Source organism: Sinohyriopsis cumingii, chromosome 10 (assembly GCF_028554795.1).
Source record: "Sinohyriopsis cumingii isolate HCF-2022 chromosome 10, ASM2855479v2, whole genome shotgun sequence".
NCBI classification, from domain to species: domain Eukaryota; kingdom Metazoa; phylum Mollusca; class Bivalvia; order Unionida; family Unionidae; genus Sinohyriopsis; species Sinohyriopsis cumingii.
Genome location: NC_142970.1, coordinates 99,934,104 through 99,945,172, shown reverse-complemented (window position 1 = coordinate 99,945,172; position 11,069 = coordinate 99,934,104).

Genomic DNA, 11,069 nt, shown 5'->3' with positions numbered 1-11,069 from the left:
TGCCACGAAGTGGTTTATGTCGCTACGTCAAACATCGGTAGAGAGCGAGACCACATATGCTTCAGCTTCTTGACTTGATAAATAGGTTCTTAGAAGGATTAGTACTAATAATGTTCGTGTTTCTGACAGGATTTCATTACATATATATTATATAAATACATACATAAATATATATATATATATATATATATATATATATATATATATATATATATATATATATATATATATATATATATATATATATATATATATATATATATATATATTTCTTATTAGAAATATTTTGTCTGGATATCATAAGACAGGATGGAAGACATAAATGGCGTTATTGATGACTTACTTATCGAAATGTTAGGCAACACTTTATAATTTGATATTACACACTGCAAAGTGACAGATGTGTGTATATTACAATATTACCGACCCGAAGATAATGATCGGCAAAGCTATAATGTCTTCAGCGTTGTAGGGATCGAATAAGATATGTATTGTTCTCCTGAGAAGTGCCATTTCTAATTTTGCCTAGATGAGTTTTGTCGCAATAGCTGATAAAATAAATGCTTCCTGTAATTAATATTTGAAGAAGAAAAAAAAACTTCGATAATTAATGTGCCGTGTACTTGCATGCTGTGTTGTATATTGGTTGTATATTGTCAACATACTATTTAATAAAGGATTAAAATTGCTTGTAACATCGATGCCTGTTCTCATAAAATTCTTGTTATCGTTTAGTAAAAAGATTATTTAAGGCGCACGGCAGCAACCTGGTATTTCTGCATCTGGTACACATACTATTAGATACGAAAAAGCATAAAACAACACTTTGGAACATTAATTTTGTATTAGGATAATTTTATATAGCATGAGGCTTACAAACGAACCGCAGCTCTCTACTTCATCTTCAGATTTAGTAATAAAACAGCTTATTCTGTAATTTAAACCATTGATTATAGCTTTTATATTACCCTTCTGATAAAGCCGTGCTTGTGGGCAAATGTTGCCATTCTATCTGGAATATTCTAGATCGGAATGGATTTTTTCACTGCACTCTAACCAGACAAATCAATGTTCTTCACAGCTTTGTGCTTGCGCATCTGCCTATGTGTCTTTGCCATAGTTTATATCCTCTAATTTTGTTTAACAAAGCATTGCATATTGTGGCGTGGCTCGTTTTCAAATAGATTAGCAGATTATGATATATTCTATATCTGGAGAAGGATACAATTCATATCTGACCCTGGATAGGACTGAATACATTGAATTGCTGCTTGTAACAACGTTTCAACCGCATTTAATACTAATAACCATCACGAGGAAAACGGCACGTATTAAAAACTATGTACAAAGTTTATGTAATGTATATTCTCGTCGTCGTTCAAACAATGGTCTACGTTTTAACTCAAAATCCTTCTTTTATTCAGTTTGTCTCTATAACCGAAAACATCATTATAGAGCATGCACCTCAAATCGTTCAGCGTATCTCAACCAACTTGGTACACTTGTCAGGTAAGCTGTGCGCAGGTGCCGTTTTATAATTAGAATTCAGTACTGCCGTAGCGTAGGTTATTACCATGGAGTAATAGCATTATAAGTTTATACATTTACATTCATGTATATAAATTTACGTTCATGGACGATTTAGTACTAGCATAAGAAGTAAATAAATATACTGTCATAGACTGTGACGTATTCGCATAAGAAGTATATAAATTTAATTATGGACCATGTAGTCCAGCAGAGGTAGTATATTATTGTACAGTCATGTACCATGGACTACTAGCATAAGAAGTATATAAATTTAATCATGGACCATGTAGTCCAGCAGAGGTAGTATATTATTGTACAGTCATGTACCATGGACTACTAGCATAAGAAGTATATAAATTTAATCATGGACCATGTAGTCCAGCAGAGGTAGTATATTATTGTACAGTCATGTATCATGGACTACTAGCATAAGAAGTATATAAATTTAATCATGGACCATGCAGTCCAGCAGAGGTAGTATATTATTGTACAGTCATGTACCATGGACTAATAGCATAAGAAGTATATAAATTTAGTCATGGACCATGTAGTCCAGCAGAGGTAGTATATTATTGTACAGTCATGTACCATGGGCTACTAGCATAAGAAGTATATAAATTTAATCATGGACCATGTAGTCCAGAAGAGGTAGTATATTATTGTACAGTCATGTACCATGGACTACTAGCATAAGAAGTATATAAATTTAATCATGGACCATGCAGTCCAGCAGAGGTAGTATATTATTGTACAGTCATGTACCATGGACTACTAGCATAAGAAGTATATAAATTTAGTCATGGACCATGTAGTCCAGAAGAGGGAGTATATTATTGTACAGTCATGTACCATGGACTACTAGCATAAGAAGCATATAAATTTAGTCATGGACCATGTAGTCCAGCAGAGGTAGTATATCATTGTACAGTCATGTACCATGGACTACTAGCATAAGAAGTATATAAATTTAGTCATGGACCATGTAGTCCAGCAGAGGTAGTATATTATTGTACAGTCATGTACCATGGACTACTAGCATAAGAAGTATATAAATTTAGTCATGGACCATGTAGTCCAGCAGAGGTAGTATATTATTGTACAGTCATGTACCATGGACTACTAGCATAAGAAGTATATAAATTTAATCATGGACCATGTAGTCCAGCAGAGGGAGTATATTATTGTACAGTCATGTACCATGGACTACTAGCATAAGAAGTATATAAATTTAGTCATGGACCATGTAGTCCAGAAGAGGGAGTATATTATTGTACAGTCATGTACCATGGACTACTAGCATAAGAAGTATATAAATTTAGTCATGGACCATGTAGTCCAGAAAAGGTAGTATATTATTGTACAGTCATGTACCATGGACTACTAGCATAAGAAGTATATAAATTTAGTCATCGACTATATGGTACCCTGGAGTACTAGTAGATGTAGTATATACTTTTGCAGTCCTGAACCTACTATACCTTTACAGTAGCGAAACACCCAGCACTAGCAAAACTATTTTATAAATTTACATTCATGAATCATGGAGAACTAGCATAATAAGTATAACAATTAACAGTCGTTGACCAAGGCGTACTAGCATAACTAGTATACAAATATACAGCTATGGACGATGACTTACGATTATAATTGGTATATACATTTAGTCACAGACAATGGGGTACTAATATAAGTAGTATAAAAAAAATCAAACATGAAACACATGGTACCTTTAGGAGAATTCTTTACATAATCTTGACACTGGTAGAGATTTTCCTTCTAGATGACTCCTGCTAATGATACCACTTAGTTTTTGGTTATGATTTGGGTAGAAGTGTCAAGCCTATATCTTTTCCGAGCTAACACCCTACCACACACTCATATGAAAAAACACGCTGATCAGTTATATATCGGCGTCAGCGCAATACCTTTTTCTAGCTTAAATATTAAAACCAATTAAATGTGCATGCGGCAGGTATTACAGTGACAACACAGAAAATCTCTATGACAATGTCAAAGATTTACATCGTCTATTTCGTGCCAGTTGGAACAAATAAGAGACTTAAACCCTTCGTAATTTTGTGAGGACCAATACAAATAATAACAGGAAAAACCAATATACTTGAGAGCTGATGCTTAAGTCCTTAGTATCCAACGTATCAGTTTCAAACAATTAGAAGATATTGATTATCTTTTCGTAGACAGTAGGAAATATAACACAGGGAAGTGAAACAGACTCATATATATGTATATACATACATAATTTTTTTAAATATACACCAGACGTAAAACGAAAGTACTATCCCTGTCGCAGAATTGCAACCGAGTGGGTTTTTGGACCAAATGAACAAGACAAACATAATGTGGGAAAGATGGAAATTTATGAATGAATTAATAATGATAAATATATGATGTAAAAAATACAATGATTCTTTCACACTCTCTTTGCTACGTCTACGTCCGTGGCACAGACATACGTACATACGTATCGACAGCACGTAGCATTAATTGTTCTGGAAACTCCAGATAGCTCTAAGCAACTATAGACGGCTTCGGACAGCTTCAGACCGCTCTAGTCATATTCACAGTCACATTGACAATCACATGTCATAAACACAATCACAGCTACAAACACGGTCAGTTACCATAACAGTCAGCTACAAACACAGTCAGCTACGAACACAGTCAGAATCAGCTTCAAACACAGATTCAGCTACAATAAAACCAAATTGGACATAATAATAGTTTCTGTATAATCTCTAGATATATGATAATACTTTAAATCTGCGTTGCAATAAACACATTATTACGCGATAAGACATTACACACCGAATAAGCTTCGCATATCAAATACAAATGTAAATTTAACACTTACCCCTATGGCTGGAGAACAATGGAGAGTATACTCCTTGACGTGATCCAGAAAGGACCAGTGTGGTTTTTAGAAATTGGTCTTACTTAAATCCATAGGAGAGTGAGTACAAGTCAGGGTAGAATACCCGTGCATATCATGATAGTCATGATACCTGTCACAAGTAATCTTTGTGGCTAGGTACATGTTAATACAGTCGCTTACCTGGAAAAACACATTCACCCTAGATAACGTTGTACGCATGTACAACGAGAAATAGCCGAATTGTTTTAAGGCAAAACCAAGTTATTTCTTTGCCTAATTATGTGACAATCCCTGGATTTTAATAGAAGAATGCAAGATAATAGTATGCAGAAATAATATTTAATACAAATAATACTATCATAGAGGTTAGAGAATTTTGTATTCTCACTCTATGGAGATTCAAACCTAGGTCCGCGGGTAAACGGCACCCATCGCCTTTCCTGCACACAGGAGCCAATATTCCCTCACGATTAAGTACACATCACCAAAAAATGATGTTAGTCTGTGTTATATGCACTCGTGTGTAGCAGAGGCACTCGATTGACGAGCTAGTAATTAATTATTATGTATCTACGCAGACATTCCGGATTCCTATGAAATAAATCAAGGTATGTGGAATTAATTATAGAGAATTATAAATATACAACAGACAAAACGGAAAGTGCTATTCCTGGATTCCTACAGAAGAATGCGAAATAAAAGTAGGGAGAATTAATATTTTATTACAAATAATGATATCATACAGGTTAGAGAATTTTTAATTCGTAAGTAGTGAATAGGGATAGTATAGCGTCAATGGGACTTACCATTAAAAACCACCCTGGGACAATATAGCGTCAATGGAAATTTAACATTAACCACCCTGGGACGATATAGCGTCTATGTAAATTTAACATGGACGAAAACCCCTGGGACAATATAGCGTCAAGGGAAATTTAACATTGGAATAAATCGTGGGACTGTCTAGCGTCAAGGGAAAATGGAACAGGGTCGGGACCCTATTTTAATAAAGTCCCGACCTGATGGGTCTATGGAAAATGGAACAGGCGAAAATTGAAATATGGAGGGGTCTCTAGTTTTTTTAAATAAAAAAATATAAAAAAGGGTTAGGCAATTGAAAGTCTATCTCTTTTCTAGAGATTGGAGTGGCCCTGAAAAGGGCCTTTGGGTTTTATGTTAATATTAAGATATATTAACATAAAGGGCACCGCATTGGTCTTCTTCTTGTCCTTAGGCTGCGCCTGACTGCAGGACCGTAAATCAGGACTCTTTTGAGGCATCCTTGACGTTCTACATAGATAATACGTATCCATAGGCTGGTGTCTGTCCTATGGACAACTGTCCAGTTGGATCGGACATACATTGGTATGTCCGTCCGGAACATCATCGAAGACACAAGCGTGGAAGATTGTACGTCGGTCCACATGTTGAGGCGCCGAGAACAGGTGAATCAATGCAGTGAACTGCACTTATTTATAGGGAAAGGAAAGATTGAAACGGATTGAGTTTGTTGACCAATCCAAACACGCGTTACAAAATTCAGTCAGCCCGTATCCAATCCGAAGAGAGCAGTCTGTGACGTCACGTGGTCTATATAGATTCGCTAGCGGCTGTACGCAGTCAATTCATGCCACAGTTATTCAACATGACGGAAACTCAGAAAACGATAAATTGGGGTGCACCAGCAGTGGAGACCACCGAAGGGAACCCGGACTTACTTTCAGAAGAGGTGAATTGGGATTTTGTGGATTTTCTTACCTCGCAAGAATTTGTTCCTGAACCTTCGTCACCTTCTTCATTACCACACGTGGAAAATTTTAGAGAGAGACAGAAAGAAGAATTGGAGAAATTGATACAACAGCAAAAGGAAGCGGAATAAGCTTTACTTCTACAGCAACAACAGCAAGAAGAAGAGGTAAGAAAAAACAACAACAACAAGAAGCAGCAGCAAAAAAACAAGGGTGTGAAAATCAAACGGTCACGGTACTGTTTGACATTTTAGCGGAGTTAAGAAGTCTGAAACAAATGTATCAGACTTCTTTATTACGACCGAAGAGAATACGACCTTCCCGAGCTAAACACTTCAACCCTGTGACTAAGCCTGTCGTACCACCCTTAGTGATTTCAACCAAATCATCATCATCAACAGTACGCAGTCCAGAAGTAGGCCTTGGCCGTGGCAAAGGCATAAGACAGTTAAAATTGATTACTTAAACTCACCCCTACACCAAAAACCAAAGGCCCTTTTCAGGGCCACCCACGTCTCTCGAAAAGATATAGACTTTCAATTGCCAATAACTCAAAAAATTTTTTTTTACCCCTATAGTACGTGTATATGAGTGTGTGAGTGTACGTTCTTATTTTAAAATCAAAACCCAAAGACACTTACCTTTTAATACTTAATTTATTATTTTATAAATACTAACAATCCAATTCACAATTCACAACAGAGCACTTTGAAAAGTTCATTCACTTTTTTCTCATTTTTACTGTTTTTTGAATTTCTTCACCGTCACAGTCTTTTCCCCCTCTTTCTCCTCACTTTCTTCCCTTCTTCTTTTCTTTTCCTGTTTCTTTTTCTTCACTTGTCTGCTTTCTTCCTCTGAACAATCCCTCTCTTCTTCTGAAGAATCCCTCTCTTGTTCTGACTCCTCTTGTTTCTTTTCTGGGCAATCTGGAGACCAATGTCCTTTTTCTTGACAATAATAACAGGTATCTTGACTTTTGTCTTTTCTAACCCTTCTTTTTTGTTTTTTGACGGTCTGGACACTCTGAAGACCAATGCCCTTTCTTCTGACAGATATTGCAAGTATCTTGACTTTTATCTCGCAAGGAAGGAGAGTAGTCCGTCGGTTGGTCTGAAGAGAATTTTCTAATGACCCCTCGCAAAGTTCTGATGAAACGTTCGATTTGTGCTGTCTCTTCCATCGTTGTGCTCGGTTTGAGGGTGAAATGAATAGTTAAAGGACAAGACACATACCCTTTTATATACGCTGGTCTGCCATGACTATACATTAGTCCATGGTGTTTAAACTTTAGTAATTTGACTTTTTGCTATCAAGATGAAACGATCCAATTCATTTGACAAGAAAGACGAAGAAAGTAAGAGGCTGAAACGTGATCTATCGCCTCGTACCAGGGCTGAAGTCTTGGCACAAATTCATGCCAGTGATTTTGAAGAGGACATGAGTGAACCAGAATCCGAACCCTCTAAACAAAGTTCATCACCCTTAGTCAACCCTGAAAAGTACTATGACATTCGAGAGACAGAAAAGCGTCCCTCTAGAAAATTTAGAACTACGGCTTACAAATACACGGTGAAGTTTAAAGATTTCAAGTCCGAAGTACCGTAAGAGAAAGCAGAAGGGTTCATCACCGAGATGTGGGATTCTTTGCTCACCACACTCAAGCGACAATGTCAACCCAAAGAAGACGATCGCTTGCGACTTTCCATACAACACGACGGTTTGAAATCCCCGGTTTGGATCGAGTTTAGCAGTCCTGCAGAATTGACCGCTTCCAAAGTCATGGACAAAATTCAACACGTACAACAACCCAATGACCAGTTTGATATCACCGATGGAAAAGCCACACTGGACATGACCCACGTCTCTCCTCCTCAAGGGACTGGACGCAAAAAGATGTTATTGGTGAACGAGCTTCGCAGCATTAAGCGTAGCCTCGTCCAAATTCACAATTCTCAAGACCAGATGTGTTTAGCCAGGGCTATCGTGGTGGGACGAACCTATGCCAACAAGAACGACACGGTAGAATGGAAAAGAACCTGGAAAACTATTCAACAATCTGACCGAGCCAAACAACGAAATGAAGCAGAACTCCTGTTGCAACAAGCCGTCTTGCCCAAAGACAAACCCTGTGGCATTCCTGAAATGCAAAAATTGCAAGATGTCCTAGCACCACGATACACCTTGAAAGTGCACCCTCAAGAAGTGCGCGGACCTCTGTTGTTTCGAGGGAAAGACTTTAAGGACGGAAAATACATTCATGTCTATTATCACGATGACCATTTCGATACCAATACCAGTATCACCGGATTCCTGGGATACGGCTATTACTGTGAGAAATGTGACTATGCTATAACAATCGAGAGCAACACAAGCATTGTGGATCGAAATGCTCTCTCCACCCTGTCTAGGTGATGGGCAAGAACCAGTGCATTGTCCTGCTTGTCTGCGCACGTTTGTCAGCCCTGCCTGTTACCAACAACATTTGAAAACACAAGGTTCAGAGAAGAAATGCGCTTGTCAACTGCTGAGATTGTGCCCTACGTGTGGACAAGGCCTATGTACCAACAGTACCAAGGCACACGTATGTCGAGGAAAGAAAAAATGTCACATTTGTCACCACATCGTGGACTTGGAACACGAATGCTAAGTGCAAAAATACCAACCATAAACCAGAGAAAGAAGATGGTCACAAGAAGAAGAAAGGCAATTTCATCTTTTTCGATTTCGAATGCATGCAAGAGACTGGCATTCACATTCCTAATTTCTGCGTGGCTCATCAAGCGTGCGAGAAGTGCATTCAAGAACCTATCTTCAGTCATTGTCCTCACTGCAGCAAGATTCCTGGAGGACGTGAAAAAATCTTTCGGGGACCGAACACGCTAGCCGATTTCGCTCGATGGGTCTTAGACCCCATCGACAAGACGTGGAGCCAAGAGGACATCGAACGTTACGGAGATTGTCATCGTCATGCCACGGTGATGGCTCACAGTTTCTCCGGATACGATGGACAGTTTCTTCTCAGATACTATACAGAACAAGGCACCGAGCGTCCTAAAGTGACTTTAAACGGAGCCAAAATCATTTTCATGCAAGTGGGACAAGTACAGTTTAAAGATTCGATGAGCTACTTGGCCATGCCTTTGAGTCGAATGCCTAAAACGTATGGATGACAGAAATGGCTAAAGGGTACTTTCCACACTTTTTCAATACGGAAGCCAATCAACACGCCGTTCTACCTCATTTGCCTGAGGCTCACTATTACGACCCCGACAACTTGCGTACCGAACAAGGAGAAGCTTTCTACGCTTGGTACCAGGCTCACGCATCGGACCCTTTCGACTTTCAGGAAGAAATGCTAAAGTATTGTCGTTCCGACGTGGACATTTTACGGCGTTGCTGTGGAAAATTTCGAGAACTGTTCATGGAACACGGAGGGGTCGAGCCTTTCAAAGAAGCTTGCACCATTGCCAAAGCGTGTTCCTTAGTGTACCGGGAACGATTCATGCCTGAAAATACCGTGGCTGTCATCAGTCCTCAAACGACCAACTATGTCAAACGTCAATACTCGGTCAAAGCCCTACGTTGGTTACATTACTTGTGCGACAAAGAAGACAAATGGATTCAACATGCCCGCAACGGAGGAGGCGAAAAGACCATTGGAACGCATTCGGTCGATGGCTGAGACTTAGAAAACCCCAAGATCGTGTACGAGTTTAACGGTTGCTTATTTCACTAATGCCTCGTCTGTTACCATGATCGCGGCACTAAAAATCACTTTTTACAACGAACCATGCAAGACTTGTACCAGGACACTTGTCAGCGGCGCCTAAAGTTAGAACAGCAAGGATACCAAGTGGTGAAAATGTGGGAACACGAATACGATCACCGTATGAAAACCGATCCCGAGTTTAAACGCCTCGTGGAAAGTTACCAGTTCATGGACCCGCTGAACCCGAGGGATAGTTTGTACGGAGGAAGGACCAATGCCACCTGTTTGCTGTACCAAGCCGACGAAGAGAAAGGAGAAGAAATCAAATACTTGGACGTGTGTTCGCTGTATCCCTACGTGTGCAAATATTGTCGCTTTCCTGCAGGGCATCCGCAATTGCTGACGGAACACATCGACCTGAAAAACATTCGACAATACGAAGGCTTGATCAAGTGCAAAGTTTTGCCTCCCACTAACCTGTACCATCCCGTCTTACCTCACCATTGTCAAGGCAAACTGATGTTTCCTTTGTGCCGTACTTGTGCCGAAACGTGCAACCAAGATCAACCTTGTCATCACACCAAGGAAGAACAGGCCTTGACGGGGACGTGGGTCAGCGTAGAATTGTTCAAAGCTCTGGACATAGGATACCAACTGTTAGAAGTGTACGAACTTTGCCACTTTCCCAAGAGAGAACAATACCACAAGGGTGACCCCACTCAGAAAGGCATTTTCGCAGACTACGTGGATGCCTTTTTGAAACTGAAGCAAGAAGCCAGTGGCTATCCTTCCTGGTGTCACACTCCCGAAGACCAAAAGACATTCAAAGAGAAATACCGGGCACAAGAAGGCATCTCTTTAGACCACATCGAAAAAAACGAAGGCACGCGATCGTTTGCCAAAGTGATGTTAAATTGCTTGTGGGGTAAAATGGCACAACGACAGTGTTTACCTAAGACGGAGTATTTGACCGAACCTTCCCGCTATTTCCAGATGATTCACGACAAAACCAAATTCATGAAACACGTGGACGTCGTTCGCGAGGATTTGATTTTGGTCAATTACGAAGAAGATTTGACTTTGTACAAGACGACCCCTTTGGAAATGTCATTATTGCGGCTTACGTGACAGCTCATGCTCGCTTAAAACTGTACGAAGCTTTGGAACTGTTAGGGGAACGTGTCCTGTA